We start from the raw sequence: 15,263 nt of genomic DNA on the forward strand, positions 1-15,263 counted from the left end.
GCCCAACATCCACATCCTCGTTGATAATTGCGCCAAACACGAGATACAATCCTTCGTAGATTGTTACGCTGGATATCATCAGGTGCTGATGGATGAAGAGGACGCCGAGAAAACCGCTTTCACCACGCCTTGGGGCACCTACTGTTATCGGGTCATGCCATTTGGTTTAAAGAATGCTGGGGCTACTTACATGAGGGCCATGACCGCCATTTTCCATGACATGATGCATCAGGAAATAGAGGTGTACGTGGACGATGTAATAGTCAAGTCCAGGACACAGGATAATCACATCCAAGACTTGAGGAAATTCTTCGAGAGGCTAAGGAAGTATGACTTGAAGCTAAATCCAGCCAAATGCGCTTTCGGAGTTCCGTCAGGTAAACTTTTGGGTTTCATCGTAAGCAGGAGAGGTATCGAGCTAGATCCGACTAAGATAAAATCTATCAAAGATCTACCTCCCCCAAGAACGAAGAAAGACGTGATGAGTCTTTTGGGCAGGCTGAACTACATCAGTCGGTTTATTGCCCAGCTGACAAGCACGTGTGAGCCCATATTCAAGTTGTTAAGAAAAGATGCGGCGATTAAGTGGACAACGGAGTGTCAAGAAGCCTTTGATAAAGTCAAAGAGTACCTTTCGAATCCCCCAGTCTTGGTCCCTCCCGAACCAGGGAGGCCACTTTTCTTGTATCTGACAGTCTTGGAGAACTCTTTTGGCTGCGTCCTCGGGCAACACGATGTGACCGGGAAAAGGGAGCAGGCGATCTACTACCTGAGCAAGAAATTCACCAGCTACGAGGCCAAATACACTCTGTTGGAAAAGACATGCTGCGCTCTCACATGGGTTGCTCAAAAGCTGAGGCATTATCTCCAAGCCCACACTACATTCCTCATAAGCAGGTTGGATCCCTTGAAATATATATTTCAGAAACCAATGCCTACTGGGAGACTGGCTAAATGGCAAATCTTGCTTACGGAATTCGACATAGTTTATGTCACTCGCACGGCAATGAAAGCCCAGGCGTTAGCAGATCATTTGGCCGAAAACCCGGTCGATGAGGAATACCAGCCATTGGATACCTACTTTCCAGATGAAGAGGTAAACACCGTAGAAGTGATCTCAGAGGAAGCTCATGTTTGGAAGATGTTCTTTGACGGAGCCGTGAACGCCAAGGGTATAGGGATTGGGGCAATTTTGATCTCACCTGCCGGTCAGCATTATCCCGCCACAGCTAGACTTCGTTTCTTCTGCACAAATAATACAGCTGAATATGAAGCCTGCATTATGGGCATACATATGGCAATCGATCAGGATGTCAAAGACTTACTGATTATGGGAGATTCTGACCTGATCATCCGGCAAGTTCAAGGCGAATGGGAAACTCGGGATGTCAAACTTATCCCATACCGACAACATGTGGAGGACCTCAGCAAGCGCTTTACCTCAATAGAATTCAGGTATATTCCGAGGTGTCACAATGAACTGGCAGATGCACTTGCTACTCTGGCTTCTATGCTACCCTACCCGGGCGACGCCCACGTCGATCCTTTGGAAATCCAAATCAAGGAAAGACACGGTTACTGCAGTGTAATCGAGGCGGGATCAAATACGCAGCCTTGGTACCATGACATCAAGAAATTCCTGAAGACACAAGAATACCCCGAGCATGCAACTGGAGATCAAAAGAGGACCATTAGGCGACATGCAAGTGGTTTCTTTTTGAGCGGTGAATTGTTATATAAGAGGACTCCGGACCTCAATCTCTTAAGATGTGTCGATATCGAGGAAGCGAGAAAGATCATGCACGAAGTACACGCAGGTGTGTGCGGACCTCACATGAACGAGTATGTCTTAGCAAAGAAGATCCTTAGAGCAGGTTATTACTGGATGACCATGGAAAAGGATTGCTTTAGCTTTGTTCGGAAGTGTCATCAGTGTCAGGTGCACGGTAATTTGATTCATGCACCTCCCACGGAACTGCATCCCATGTCCGCACCTTGGCCATTTGTCGCTTGGGGCATGGACGTCATTGGACCAATTGAACCAAAGGCTTCGAATGGACACAGGTTTATACTGGTTGCCATCGATTACTTCACAAAATGGGTAGAGGCTGTCACTCTCAAGTCGGTCACCAAGAAAGCTGTAGTGGATTTTGTACACTCAAATCTTATCTGTCGCTTCGGTATTCCTGCGACTATCATTACAGATAATGCAGCAAACTTGAACAGTCACTTGATGGGAGATGTGTGCGAGCAATTCAAGATAACACACAGGAATTCCACTCCTTATCGGCCAAAAGCCAATGGTGCTGTGGAAGCTGCAAATAAAAACATCAAGAAGATTTTGAGGAAAACAATACAAAGTTCCCGACAGTGGCATGAGCAGTTACCTTTTGCATTATTGGGGTACCGCACTACGGTACGCACATCGGTGGGAGCGACTCCTTATCTTTTGGTTTATGGGACCGAGGCCGTAATACCGGCAGAGGTAGAGATTCCTTCACTTCGAATCATTGTCGAAGCAGAAATCGAGGACAGCGAGTGGGTTAAGACTCGACTGGAGCAATTGACGTTGATTGATGAAAAGCGGATGGCTGCAGTTTGTCACGGACAGTTATACCAACGAAGGATGGCCCGTGCTTACAACAAGAAAGTCCGACCTCGGAATTTCGAAGTAGGACAATTGGTACTGAGGCGTATTCTGCCGCATCATGAAGAAGCAAAAGGAAAGTTTGCCCCAAATTGGAAAGGCCCATACATCGTAAGGAAAATATTGCCAAGAGGAGCATTGTATTTAGGTGATATCGAAGGAAATGACCCTGACACAGCGGTGAATGCAGATGCAGTCAAGAGGTACTACGTCTAGATCATACTCCAAGTGGTCCTGACACGTTGAAAATGGCGAAGGTGTTTATTCCCCACTGCTCCCCAAACACTACCCAATTCTCTCTACCAACTTTTGAGCCGCTTACAAAAAAAAAAAAAAAAAAAAAAACAAAACAAAACATTGATTGAGGCCTGAACTACGTTTGACTTGATTCCGAAAGGATACGTAGGCAGCCTCTCCCTGAGGTTCAGTCACACCAACAACAAAATCCCATCCACCCTGAAATTGAAAACCGGGGCATGTCGGACACTTGAGAAGTTTAGTATCAGCTACCTCTCTTTACCAAGTACAAGCCTTCAAATCAATTACCAAAGATAGTGGGAAACCAATAAGCATCACAAATGGAAACCGGCACACCCTGAGTTGAGAGAAATAAAATGAGAGAGTCTCGGCGGTGAAAACCTTCGGGCACCACGAGGCGACGGGAGTAGAGAAACCAAAATGAGAGAGCTTGTTTAGTAAAAACTCGCAAAGAGTGCTATCAAGCGATGACAGGAAGAGAAATGAGAGAGGTCAGCCAGTGAAAACCCGCAAAGGGCGCTGTTGGCCGAAAAGGAATGACGCCACCCCAAGAAGGTCTCGGCAAAGTTCCACCGGTTTTGGAATCACAGATCTGTTCTGGTTCAGGAAAACGCAAGTTCATGGAAGGTCGGACGTCCAGTCCAAAGAGCATGTCATGTCATTTAAAGCCAGCGTTATCTTCCTCAGATAAGTCTTTCTCGTCCCGAAAAGGGTATTCCTTTTCTGATTTGTTTTCCCCTGCTTTGTTTCTTTTCGAATCCCTTTTGCATTTTAACCCCGAGTTCAGGACACACCGGAAAGAGTAGGTGGCATGGTTTGTTTGCACGGAATCCCGTCTCATGAAGGAAAGCACCTCATCTCGTTGATATGATTACCCAAGCATGATGAATCATGACGTTTGATGGTGTTCCGGAGTAAAGGAAAAAGAGAGAAATCTTGAAATCTTCCCCAGCAAGTCCACCTTCGGACAAATCCCCACAGAGTCTCCCCCTGTACAAATCCCAACAGAGTCTTGTACAATCTCCCACAGAATCTCCCCAATATATATAAAAAAAAAATGGAATCTCCCCAGCACATCCCAGCGAGTCCTTTTGTAAACATTCCCCAACAAGCTTACCCCAACAAATCCTAGAAATCCCACTTTGAAATAAATCCCCAGCATGCCCATTGTACAAAAATCCACACAAAGAATCCACTTTGTAAATATTCCCCACAGAGCTTCCCTTTTGTACAAATCCCCACAAAATACCTCCAATAAAATCCCCGTTGAGAACCTCCAAGCAAAACGGGACACAAAAAAAAAGAGAAAAGAAAAAAGAGCCTTACGAGGCAAATCATCACAGAATCTGAAAATACAAGCCTGAGCGGTCTAAAGGGTTTCGGCATATGAATCTAATCAATGGCGGGACTTCACAACAGAAATGAAGACGCAACAAAGCAACCGGGAACGATCAAGGTCACCAAACCGACCGTCATTTCCGAACTAACAATTGTCCTTTGTCTGAAAAGTTGAAACAGGTGTAATCCAAGACAACCGTGCAAGGAGCAGGTGTCGCCCAAAGAAGAAGGTACATGGGTACAAGAAATATTTTGGCAATAAGGAATTCACTCGAAAGGTAAGTTTCCACGAAACTCCCTTGTATCTTCTACTAAAACAAGAAAATTCAAAAAAAGAGGTCGCTTAGTATTCTCGAACTTTGCCCCCAGCCAATCAGCATTAGGGTTTTAAACCCTAAACTGAATTTTCCTTTTAGTCAGCATTAGGGTTTTAAACCCTAAACTGAACTTTTTCCTTTCAGCCGGCATTAGAGTTTTAAACTCTAAACTGAGCTTTTCCATGAAATCAGCATTAGGGTTTTAAACCCTAAACTGAATTTTCCTTTTAGTCAGCATTAGGGTTTTAAACCCTAAACTAAACTTTTTCCTTTCAGCCAGCATTAGAGTTTTAAACTCTAAACTGAGCTTTTCCATGCAATCAGCATTAGGGTTTTAAACCCTAAACTGAATTTTCCTTTTAGTCAGCATTAGGGTTTTAAACCCTAAACTGAACTTTTTCCTTTCAGCCAGCATTAGAGTTTTAAACTCTAAACTAAGCTTTTCCATGCAATCAGCATTAGGGTTTTAAACCCTAAACTGAATTTTCCTTTAGTCAGCATTAGGGTTTTAAACCCTAAACTGAACTTTTTCCTTTCAGCCAGCATTAGAGTTTTAAACTCTAAACTGAGCTTTTCCATGCAATCAGCATTAGGGTTTTAAACCCTAAACTGAATTTTCCATTTAGTCAGCATTAGGGTTTTAAACCCTAAACTGAACTTTTTCTTCCAGCCAGCATTAGGGTTTTAAACCCTAAACTGAGCTTTTCCATGCAATCAGCATTAGGGTTTTAAACCCTAAACTGAATTTTCCATTTAGTCAGCATTAGGGTTTTAAACCCTAAACTGAACTTTTTCTTCCAGCCAGCATTAGGGTTTTAAACCCTAAACTGAGCTTTTCCATGCAATCAGCATTAGGGTTTTAAACCCTAAACTGAATTCTTCCTTTGTTCGGCATTAGGGTTTTCAAACCCCAAACCGAACCTCTCCCCAGCTAGCCGATGTTAGGGCTCCAGCCCTGAACTGAACATGTATATCCTCTTTCATCAATTTTATGAACTTCCTGGTGAATAATTAACAAAATTTTCCTAGTGAAACTGGGGCAGAAAATCTCGTTCGTTTGTTTGTTTTCTCCCGCAGGTCTGACCTCGAGCCACATGGATCGAAATGACCCACGAGATAAATCCCAGTTCGGAATCAAATAAGAAAAAAGACAAAAAAAAAAAAGAAGATCCCGAGATATCAGAGTAAAGGGAAAGCAAATCGACTCCAACATTTGACTAAGGTCCTGAACTCTGCCAGTCACATTTTATTCGGTATCCCGGAGATTAAACAAGTCGCCGCAACTCGCAAGCATCAAGATTCAGATCAGAGTCTACAAGCAGAATCAGCTAAGACCCAAGATCAAGTCGTAAAAGAATCATAGATAGGAATCTTGTAACTAGCAGTTGACATACACATAAGTAGTTAGCTTAGTTTTCCAATTTCCATTTGGTTGTAATAAGGCGGTCAGTAACGTAGCAGTGGCAACAGCAGCAGCAGTAGCAGCAAGCATTGCAATCCCATGGTAGTCCCAGCTACCAAAACCTCCCGAACTACATTGACCTGATTCCTGTTTAGCCCAGGATATGTAGGAAATCTTTGAAGCAAGATTCGGTCAGATCTTTCAAAAATGCTTCATACGGAGTGTTCTATAGGCAAAAATCGCTCATACACGCTCACTTTATCTTTGCACGAAAACCCTTCGGGTTTCCGAACAAAGAGGGGCAGCTGTGAGCACGTGATTTTTGTTTTCGCACGACAATCGCTCCAAAAAGAAATAAAAAAAATATAATTGGCCCTGCTGTACAATTTCGGATTTCTGTGCGGCACCTTGTTGATTTATTTGTGACTTTGGCCCATTTTTATTTATATACTTTATTAAAATGAAATTCAAAAAATATATGTGTCCTGCATAATTCAAACCGTAATCCGGTCGTTAAATAGAAAATCATGAATAGGCATTTTCGTCCGTTGATTTTATTTGGTTTGACTTTACCTGTTTTGAAATATTTTAGTGTGTGTGCAAATAATTGTATTGAGTGTGTATTTAATTTTAATTTGATTTTTTGGCTTAGTTTTGTTTTTAAAATAAATAAGAAAAAGGAAATAAATAAAAAAATATATAATAATAAAAAAAAAAAGACCCCTTCCCTTCCGGACTTGGGCCAATTTTAACAAAATTGGCCCAAACAAACTCAGCCCAAACCCAGGCCTGCCCGGTCCAACACCAGTGGATGCCCAGGGTGTCTAAACGACACCGTTTTAATCCAGTGTGGTCTGGGCCGTTGATCTCAGATTGATCAACGGCCAAGATCATTTCCCCACAACCCACTGAGGAACCCGACCCGTTTCCACCCGGACCAACCCAAACCCCTTACCCTCGAAACGACACCGTTCCACTCAAGCCATCAGATCCAGACCGTAGATCTAAATTGATCTAACGGTCGAGATCCGCCTACTATTCCATATATAAGCCCTTAACATACCCTACCCCCCCTATCCAATACCCCGACCTCCGTCTTCAACCTTATCCCCCATCGAACCATAGAGCCGCCCTTGTATCCCCCACCATGAAAACCGGCGGCATGAACGCCGGTGACCTCGCCATGAACACCATAGAACCCCCTCACCACCCTGAACATAGACCTGTTAACCGTTTGGTTCGAATCACCCCCAGGTCCTCGAATCTTCATTTGAAGATTCGAGTCAAAACTCGATCTACACCAAACAACCCCAGCTTCATACCAGACACTCCCCGGACCTTCCTCGTGACCAAACCATACTTGGTTTGGTCCGAATCTAACCAGGGAAGCACGAATATTAGATCTGAGTTTTGAAACCACAAGGTCCCTCGTCACTGGTTCAAACCGGTTCAAACCAAAGAGTTTAAGGTCTGATGGGCTTTAATCAAAGTGTTTCTCATTTTGAGAAACACTTTCGATTAAAGCCCGTTCAGCCTTAAGAAAGTTGTCCGAGTCCGAGTTTGAGGTGTTGATTTTTCAAGATTTAAGGTGAGTTTCTTTCTCTTCTTTATTTGTTTTGGCCCATTTGATTGTGTTGAAGTCTGTTCATGCTTTGATTTTGTGTTTTTGAATTTTGTCAAATGTGTCCCGTCCATTTGCCTGAACTTCTTGTTTGTTTGAATAAGCCTTTCATTTGATCTGATAATGTATATGAATGTTGTGGAAGTAGAGGATTTTCAAGTTTGGATTGACTAATGACTCCTCGAGTGTATTTCTGCTTAGTCAGTATAATTCGAACCATGTTTAAATGTCTGATTTTGGCTACGATTGTGTATGTTAATGCTAATATAGTCGAGTCGACATGTGTCGTCAATTAGTTTCAACTGTTTGAGCAAAGTTAAATCGATTTGCTTCTATTGAACATTTGCATGAATCAATTAAGAGCCAGTCCACTTATAGCTGTTGATTTGTTTGTTTTTAGATTCTGAATTGGAAGGCATGTGCACTCGTGCACAGCATGTGCACTCGTGCACAGCATGTGCACTGGTGCATCTCATGTGCTTTGTGCACAGCCTGTGGCCTGCATAAAAGCCTTTGTTAAGTTTTAAACAATTTGACAGCATATGCTGTCAGATACATTCCACTGCCCATACTTGGCTTTAGTTTAAAGAAGTATTTAAACCTTTTAAAAGTGAAATCTGCCAGGGAATGTTGATGGGGTTTAATACTTAATTAGCTAAAGTTGGAAATGGAAGGCACATGGGAAGGGTACTGTGATTTCTGAAAACAGGCTGTTTAAAAAGAGTAGGATAAAGGCTTATAAAAAGGAGGGACATACAGACAAAAAGGGGAGGAGAGGAAAAGGATACCATCTGATAATAGAGGTCAGAGAGAGCATAGATAGAGGAGAGTTGAAGTTCTGGAGATACAGACAGAATTAGAGACAGGATTGAGAGATAGAAATACATACACACACACACAAAAGGATAGACATTGAACCTTAAGAGCTGAATAGGAAAAACACAAACAGAGATAGAGAGAGGTTAAGGGATAGAAGCTATACAACCAACAATCAGAAACCTTCTTCCTCCTATTGTTATTGGGTTTTCAGTTGTTTCAATTTGTTCAAGCCAATTCTGATCCTTTGAAATCTCAGTTGTGTCTATTAGTTGAGTGCTTTCATTGGTCTACTACTATCTGGAGTTCTGATTCTACTCCACTGGGTGTTGCTGTTATTTGGCTATTGCTTTCTATTGGCTATATTTGCATCTCTGCACTCGAGCTGGGTTCTTGCTGTATTGCTTTGTCTGCTGCTATTTCTGCCCTGCTGCTACTGATAGTGTTGTGATTGCTGCTGCATTTTGTTGTCATTATATTCTGCTGACTCCCCCTTTCCTTCAATTGTCAAATATTTCCAGGTACACAACCTCTGAAACTTTGTATTGTTGAAAGTTTGAAGTTGAAATAAAGAAAAGAACAGCTGTTCATGTTATAACATTGGTGTTAAAAATAGGTCGAATGTTAGTGGGATTGTATTTTACTGCAAACTGCAAACACTTTGTATAAAACTAGCATACATTCTGCTGAGATGGACTGTTAGATAGCGCTGTTCAATAGCAATAACAATATGATAGACAGCATGTTTGATTTGGGATACGTTCAGTTCAGTATAATACTGTTTGGTTTAGTTACGACTGTATAACATAGAGTCAGGGCAAACACTTGTATGTATTTTTGCCTAGACCACTGAATCGACAAATCTGTGGTATTAGGTCTGGGATAGATGTATCCCAAACAAACTCTCATGCAGTCATATTAAAAGTCTGGCTATGAATGCCAGTTTCGCTTGTCAGTTTATTTGTTCCAATGCCGGTTTGATATCAGGTTTCGGTACAGATTCTTCGTTTCGAAATGATGTAATGATTGTTGAGAAAAACTAATAATCATTTTTGAGTTCAATTAGTAGTAATTTTTCCTAATAAAACAGCCGATTTCTTTTATCAATTTCAAATAGGTTAGAGTGTTAAGAATAGAACTTGGAGGTCGTTAAAACATAACTCAATATATGTTGTTAGTTTGTTTGCAATCTCACTTAGCGAATTAATAAGCATATTCACTTGTTGAAGACAAAGAATGCCGTAGCTTTCACCTCATGAACAATCAATCAGGTAATCAAACAAGTTTAGGTTCGGCAAACATAATAAGGATTCAGTCCGTATTTGTCTAAACCAGCAAAATTCGGCATCATCCTTCCCTTTAAAGATAAATGTAGTAAAAATGTAGTCCTTGTAGGGTACCCTTCTAAAATAATGAGACGAGCCTCGCCGAATCAAAAGGCAAATTGCGGGGCCCTCAATAATTGGTCATAATAAATACTTAGAATTTGGGACGGGCTGTTTAGTGAATTCCACTCCCCTCCCCGAAGACAATAACGCGTTAGATTCTTTAGGCGCGACTTAATCAAATTACATTCCTAAATTCGAGTGCGCATTTATGTGACCCAATTTCAAATCTCAATGGAGTCGAAATGTGTTAACAATTACGGGTGCATTGATTGTGACGTGGTTCGAGATACATTTTCACGACGTTGCAATTCTATAAAAATAAATGATAATAATAAAAGCGGTTAAAACTTAATAAAAGCACATAAGTCACAACATGTATTTAAATCAGATATTTAGCCATTATAACAATTTAAGCGACCGTGCTAGAACCACGGGATTCGAGGGTGCTTAACACCTTCCCTCGGGTCAACAGAATTCCTTACTTAGAATTTCTGGTTCGCAGACTTCATTTGGAAAAGTCGAAAATTTCCTCGATTTGGGATTCAAGATAAACCGGTGACTTGGGACACCAAAAGCCAAACCTTTCCCAAGTGGCGACTCTGAATTAAATAAATAATCCCATTTCGAATATTGTCACTTAAATTGGAAAAACTCCACCCGCGCATTTCTAACCCTTCGGGGCGGGCGCGCAAAAAGGAGGTGTGACACCTACTCCAAACCAATTTTAAAGAACTTTAAAACCTTCAAAGAGCCAACTTTCAATATTAGGCGCTGAAATGCTCCGGGGTCGTCCAAAATCTGATCCGAACATACGTCCTAGTACTAAATCATTATACGAACCTATTGGAACTGTCAAATTCCTATTCCGAGGTCGTTTACTCAAAACGTTGACCGAAGTCAAGCTTAGCCTTTTAAAGCCAAACCATAGAACCAAGTGTTTCGATTTCAATCCGAACCCTTCCAAATCCCGAACTGACCATCCCCGCAAGTCATAAAATAGTAAAAGTACATATGGGGAGTCTTATTTAGGGGAACAAGATTCTAAAAAGAAAAACGACCGGTCGGGTCATTACAAAGGCCAAGCTTTTTCCCAAAAATTGAGGTGTTTGGCCAAACTTTTGGAAAGAAAAGAAGTGTCATTGAAGAAAAGCAAAAGCAATTTTGGAGAAGAAGAAAAAAGTAGTTTCTCTTCAAAAACACTTTTTTGAAAAGTACTTTTGAGAAAAATACACTTAGAAGCAATTTTTAAAAGCTTGTCCAAATACTAATTGTTGTTCAGAAGTGCTTTTCAAATTAACTTGCCAAACACAAACTGCTTTTCACCAAAAGTACTTTTGAGAAAAGTACTTATCAAAATAAGCTGCTTGGCCAAACAGGCTATAAGAGAGGAACATTGAATGTTAAAAGAAGCTAAGTTATCATTATGCATCTTACGTGGCATAAATATTTCGTATTCTGGTTGATGTTGTTAAATTAAAGTAAAACCTTTCAGAATATATGTTATAGATTTCTCATCTCTAATGTCAAAGCTGGAAATTTGTGTAATAGTAGACTATTTGAAAATATTTTTACGGTTGCTATATAAGAGAGACCTTGTTATATATCTAATAAAGGACAATGGTCAACAATTTCTTATTCAAAAACTTTATTTCCCTCCTAGTAAATGGCAATAACGGGGGTGATTATACAGTAAAACTTTAATTGAAGACTTCCATCCACTATTTTTTCTGAGGGATTGCGCCTGAATCCCTTAGAAAGAAGAACCTCCTAATGACAACCGAATTTTGAACTCTTCAAATTAAAGTCTACAAGTTTCTTCATATCTATTTGTTGAAATAAAGTCTTAACTTTCTTTATTATTGTTTTTAATATTAATAGCATCAAAACCTTGTTGGAAGGAGTCACAATTTTCTTTTATAATTATTTGAGGAAGATGAGCTGTAGAGGAAAACCTATAGTCAAACTGAGAATCACAGTCAAAGTTTGCTAAAGAGTCTGCCACTTTGTTGTTTCTCTAAATATATAAACGATTTTGAAACGGTCAGCCTAGAATTTGGATGAAATGAAGCTCCGCACTGCGTCAGAAAATCTTCGTTTTCGATCTCTCTTCGCCTATCTATCCATCTCTCCAGACACAATATCTTGAGTACCTATGATGGTGACCGCATCTGCTGGCATGTGATGTTTGGACATAGAATCGAGTCCTTGTGAATGGGCAAAGCCAGGTGCTCTTATTTTACCATCCAGACAGTAAACCTTTAGGGCATATGACTCCACTGTGTTCGTTCCTCACCCTCCTTCCAATCAAATCTATTCTAAGGTGTCTGAGGGGAAAGCTGCTTAGATAGGGCGATAGCCCGATTTTTATTGTTTATCCTTTCCTGAGCTTGTCTTGTACTGAGGTATACCGAAGAAATGAGTAAAAGTAGGTAACAGAAGCTGCTTCAAGGTAAGCCCCACTCCACTGAATTGGAGAATTCCAGAATACGTATCAGAGAGTGCTCCAATGATAGTGGGGGCAAAATTGAGATAATTTCGCCGAGCGAAATTAGCTCGCGATAACGCTCAGCCACCCGCTCATCTCCGATGACGATATCGTCGCCGAGGATAGCATAGCATGTAAAAGGAACTCCTGTGTATACTTGGGCTGCTACGAACCAAATCACCAAATGATGAGTTAATGCAAAAGCAGGCCAAGCTCTGTAAAAGCCCAACGAGGCTCCTATTACAAAACGAACTCTACCTTGAGGAAGCCGACGGTGAGAATTTCGAATCGTCAGAAAAGAGTAGTATGCATACCTCCTACAGCATAGCCAGTTAGAGTTGTTCCTCATGGTACTTAGGGTCGTGGGAACGGGAGTTTCTCGCCTCCTAAGATTATAAAGAAGCGGAGTGTCACCCCAACAAACTAGACACACGCATCATGGCGTTCTGCTAACGAGCAAAGGCGATCGCTCAGTGCACTCCTATCCTATTGTTGCTTCTATCACGGTAGGGAATCGTGTGATTCTTTTTATCCCTGTAGGCCATGACTGCTTTTTATGTACCCGAAACGCGAGCCACTGCAAATAACCGAGAAAGAAGGAGTCGTGATGCATTCGTTTTTTCCAATTGATCCATTTCCGATCATGATTCCTTTTTTTAATTAAAGATCTCCATTATTCATTTTAGAATACTAGTCTTAGGGTACGCGCTTTGTGCATGAAAGGAGAAGATTGGTGCGAGAAAATAAAGCTCTCAGAGCTCAGATTCGACAGTTGAAAATTGAAGTCGAGAACCCAGGCCGAAGCAGGAAAGATGAAAGGCTCATTTATAACCTTACTCAAAAGGTACGTGACTATGAAGATGACCTGCAGAAAGCTGAGTCTGAACTAGCAAAAGCACAGGCAAGGTTGGCTAAAAGCGCCGAAAGGCATGTAGATTTCATTCAACAGATGAAAGAAAAATATGAAAAAGGGGTCACAGGTTGGGAAAAGGCAATTGGCAACCTCGAGGGTGAAATGGCAAACAAGTCAAAAATTTTAAGGCTGAAAGAGAACATTGTTACGCCTTAATGGCATGGCTAGAAAGAGACTTGCAACAAATCTAAGAGCAGAACCAGGTAGCCGAACGAACTTTGGAAGCCAGAACCGAACAGATAGGGCGTTTGTTGCAAGAGAAGGGCGTCATAAGAGAGTGAGTCAAAAGGGTCGCCAACTACATTGCAATGAAGTGCAATAGCTATGAGGATATGACTAGATCTATATTCTTCGCTGCTGTGATGATTTTTGTTCGCCGGGTAATGGAAGATCTCTACCACCTCCAAGAGGATTTAGCGAGTCGGCCCGCGGCGAGGTCGAATGATGCCCCGCGGGTCCAGGGGGCATTTGAGGCACTGATGTATTCGTGATTTCTTGAGTCTGTATTTTCTTTCCGTTAAAGTCTGCCAGTTTGTCTTGGAGTCTGTATTCTTTTATCAGAGTATGTGGGTTGTTTGTTTTTTGAGTCTGTATTTCGTCTTCCATCAGAGTCTGTTAGTTTTTGTTTAAGTTTATTTCCAAGTCTTATTATGAAAAATTTTGAAAATTCCAAAAATGTTTTATTATTTTTATTTCCAAGAACTACGCTTGGTCTGATTCATGCGGGGTCATGATACGTAGGCAATCTCCATAGGATTCGACTGTAACCAAATAAAAAAAGAAAGAGAGAAAATAAGAGAAAAAACAAGGGAGTAAAGAAAAGAAAAGAGCGGAAAAACAAGAAAGAAAAGAGAGAAAATAAGAAATCAAGAGAGAATAAAAACAAAGAGAGAACACAGGCAAGTGTGAAAAGAAGGGAAAAAAAAGAAAGAAAAAGGGGGAAGTTTGCAATTGAATGTAAGAAAAGACCGGGAAGACGCATGCAACCGATCAAATACATAATAGAGACGATTAACTGTTTAGGTGCATTTATGCCCAATGTGCGGTTACCAATCTGTTAAAACCTAATCTCTAACAATGTTGTTGTTTGATATATTGAGTCCAGGCAGGTGGTTATTTGATTGGCATTCTGGCAACTCACTCGTACACCACCCGATCAAAAGACATGCTAAATATGGCCAACCAAGAACCGAAGACAAGTATTGTTGACCCGTTGAAAGAGGTAGAAGAACTAGATGTTAATGCAATGAAGGAGGAGATGTATAAGTTAAAGCAACAGATGGCTGAAATGTACTAAGCCTGGGCCAAGGGGCATCCACCACCGGTTTATCCCGCCAACCCTGCTTATATCCCCCCATCGGCCCAACCTCAGGAGCCTCCCACCGTGAACTCATCTCCAGCTTTTCCCCTCTACCAACAATGCTATGGCGCCACTTCCCATACTTCTCAAGCTCCACCACCCAAACAAGTCCCATACCCTCCCCCACCAATTACACCTGTTTTTGTGGCACCTCCACCTGCTACGTTACATCGATCTTCCAGTGAACCTCTATTCCAAACTCACGACAACCAGTACTATCCCCTTGAACCCACCTTCAAAGTTCCAGAACCATGTTCTTACACCCCTCATCTTGATCTCCCGGTAGAGACCGAGAAGCCACCCAAAAATCCCGAGCATGAAGAGATGATCAGAAAGGTCAAAAGCTTAGAACAATCGTTCCGAGATATGAGGGGGTTGGGAGGTCAAGTAAGTGTGGCCTATAAATATTTATGTCTGTTCCCAGATGTTCAGTTGCCAGCAGGGTTCAAAATGCCCAAGTTTGATCTGTACGACGGGCATGGTGACCCAATGGCACACTTAAGAGGATTTTGTAGCAATATGAGAGGAGCAGGTGGAAGAGATGAATTGTTGATGGCATATTTCAGCCAAAGTTTGAGCGGCTCGGCATTAGAATGGTATACCAGACAAGATCACAGCAGGTGGTACACATGGGACGATTTGGCCCAAGCCTTTGCTTGCCATTTTCAGTACAACCTCGAAATTATCCCAGACCGTCTGTCATTGACAAAGATTGAGA

Source organism: Nicotiana sylvestris, chromosome 1 (genome assembly GCF_000393655.2).
Source record: "Nicotiana sylvestris chromosome 1, ASM39365v2, whole genome shotgun sequence".
NCBI lineage: Eukaryota > Viridiplantae > Streptophyta > Magnoliopsida > Solanales > Solanaceae > Nicotiana > Nicotiana sylvestris.